This window comes from Triticum aestivum, chromosome 7B, assembly GCF_018294505.1.
Source record: "Triticum aestivum cultivar Chinese Spring chromosome 7B, IWGSC CS RefSeq v2.1, whole genome shotgun sequence".
Classification (NCBI taxonomy): domain Eukaryota; kingdom Viridiplantae; phylum Streptophyta; class Magnoliopsida; order Poales; family Poaceae; genus Triticum; species Triticum aestivum.
Genome location: NC_057813.1, coordinates 741,930,608 through 741,933,646, shown reverse-complemented (window position 1 = coordinate 741,933,646; position 3,039 = coordinate 741,930,608). Strand labels below are relative to the sequence as shown.

Below are 3,039 nucleotides of genomic sequence, written 5' to 3'. Positions count from 1 at the left end.
CCTCTGTAATTTCTTTTGCGCCTTTGTGCGGTTACATGTATTGCCGAGTCACCTTCGAGTTGGAATATAGCAAACGGTGGGGCGTCCCCCCCCCCCCCCCCCCCCCCCCCCCCGTTTTGATTATGGGAGATGTAAGACGTGGTGATTTTTTTTACACGAGAGAATTATGTCATGTGCGTGGAAATAGCGAGCAGTTTGGGACGAGAAGCTGAAGCTAACAGCCGTGCGATGTAATCATGTAAAAGAAAATCAACGCCCCTGGCCTCGTCTCAATATTGGAAAGAATATTTCCCAAAGTTAAAAGGTTTAAATGGATGCCAAAATTACAGAGAGATACTAGAAGGAAGGTTTAAAAGGACGCCAAAATTACAGAGGGGCACAATTAAGGCACCAAATCTTATGCAATATTCTTCCTATATATCTGTCGCCATATCATATCATGAAATTAATCCATAGGCGATCCATCCACTATAAAAGCTACCCCTCCTTCCCTGCCTAGCTAAACCAACAACGACATTCCATTCCTTGGCTAGTTTTATTAATTTATCCCTTGGCCGGCCGGCGATGGGTCGGCTTCCCAAGAAGGTGACCCTGGGGTACGTCCGCGACGACTCGACCCGGCGCTCTAGGTACAAGCAGCGTCTGAAGGGGCTGATGAAGAAGGCGGGCGAGCTGGGGAAGCTGTGCGACGTCGAGACCTGCGTGGTGGTGTACGGCGAGGGCGAGGCGGCGCCCGAGGTGTTCCCTTCCCCTCACAAGGCGGTGGGTATCCTGAATGGATTCAAGAGCGTGCCGGAGCTGCGGCGTTGCAAGAAGACGATGGACCAGGAGGGCTTACTCACCGAGCGCATCGCCAAGCTCCAGGAGCAGGTCGACAAGTCCCGGCGCGAGTGCCAGGACCGCGAGACCAGGTACCTCCTGCAACAGATCATGGAAGGGAACCTCCCGGGCCTCGTTGGCCTCAGCGTGGAGCAGCTCGCCCGCGTTGGCTACAAGGTGGAGGAGATGATCAAGAGCATGGGCGAACGCATGGGGAAAACTCATTCCCAGGCGCTGCCGCCAGCTCCATGCGTCACCACCGGCATCATAGACATGGGGTCTCCGGTGCTGTATCAGGCGCCAGAGCAACAGACGGAGGGCACCCTGGTCGGTGGCTACGCTGGTGGTCACGACGGGGCCGGCTTCCCGGTGGTGATACGGTGATGCAGATGCAGTCCTTCAATCTGGAGTTTGGTTCGAGTCATTTCCCTCCCATGTACCAGGCGCCGCCGCGAGCTCCATGGGTCACCACCGGCAACGTAGACATGGGGTCTACAGCGCTGCATCAGGCGCCAGTGCAGCGGCAGGAGGGCACGCTGCTGAGCTCCGGAGGGGATCTGGGCACCCTGGTCTACGGTGGCTACGCTGGTGGCCACAAAGGGGCCGGCTTCACCGGCGATGATACGATGATGCAGATGCAGTCGTTCAATCTGGAGTTCGATTGGAGTCAGTTCCCTCCCATGTAAGCTGGATGAGGATCGTCGGGGTGCATGGCCAGCTAGCGTCGATCTCGTCTCGTCTCGTTTTATTAGTTTCTGCATGGTTAAATTCTACAGTGGCATCGTGAAGATGAGACATTCAGCTATTTCCTCGAATTGTTGTATCTTGTTATGGTTTTATTCGCCATGCTCTCTGAGCCAGGGCACTTTTAATAATTATTTTTGATGAATAAGGCATTTTTATTTGTAGTGATTGAATTTGTTATTCAGTAGGGGTCTCTAAGTCTCTTCCATAGGCCTTCGTTTGATCTCTGTGGTTGTTCAGTTCGTCGCTGCAGATCGTAAATTGCATGTGTTTAGAGAAATGAGCAGCTTGTTGTGTGTATTACGGCACTTAAGTACAGCACAGCCGCGTGCCTGGTAGTTCCCTGATTGCTACCACGATTAAAAGAAAGAAACATGGTCGTGTTTCGGGAGATGTACTGGCAGGGCCTTTAATGTCATGCTATTTTTGGTGTCTAAAATCTTGCGTTATGGGGGGTAGAAACGTGCTGAAGATATGCTCTCCTGGAGGAATGTAAATGTGCTGGAGAATTAATGATTTGCGACTTAACTGCATGGTGACAGTTTTTGCTGGATTGTTCATGCTTGCCTGGATAAAGATTTGCGACTTTATTACATTGCGACAGCATGGCACAGTTTGCCCGATTGGCCAATATTTCTGAAACTTGTAAAATGCAGAATAAGTGAACAACCAAGTAAGAATAAGAACTATCATCATTTGCAATGGACATAGACTACTGAGTTCACTGTGCAGTCGATGCTCGCCCTCCACCCCCTAGTTGGAGGTAGGTGATTTTTGCGCGTAATCTGTGCATGGTAACCCCGGTTTTAGAGGGCCTTTAGTCCCGGTACTAAAGCCCCCCCCCCCTAGTCCCGGTTCTTATACGAATCGGGACTAAAGGCCCTCCACGTGGCCGCTGTCCGGAGCTCAGGAAATTTTATGAATTTTTTTTCGATTTTCAAATTTCTAAATTATTTTACAATTTAATCTCTAATCAGCACTCATCACTGCTCAATTTAACCTCTAATCTTTAATCACCCCTCATCATTCCAAATCATATAACTTCCCAGCCAGTCATCCATCCTCTCACTTCTGGGTTCTATTCCCCCTCGTTTCCAAGTCTGCACTTGTTGTTTTCCTGACAATAGTAAGATGTCAATCCTATTAACCTTCAGGAGTTTAACTTGAGCAAGATGTCACACGTTTCACTGTTTTAGTTTGAAACTATTATTCTAAAAAACAATAATTTTTAGTAACACTAATATTTCTTGAATAAGTAGTTTGACCACAGTTTGACCAAAATTCAAAATACTGAAATAATTATTTTGTAACACTAATATTCTTGAATAATTATTTAGTACCACTAATACTTCTTTAATAAGTAGTTTGACCATAGTTTGACCAGATTTAAACGAAATAAAAAAACTGAAATTTGCGCATAACTTTTTTCCTTTTAGAATTTGAGGATTCTAAAAATTTGACGATTTTCATGCTGAT

General features: G+C 47.6%; 1 pseudogene; it reads left to right on the top strand.

Moving 5' to 3' along the window:
- The first annotated feature begins 564 nt into the window (after positions 1-564).
- On the top strand, positions 565-2,203 carry LOC123159220 (agamous-like MADS-box protein AGL80; annotated as a pseudogene).
- Positions 2,204-3,039: the final 836 nt, after the last annotated feature.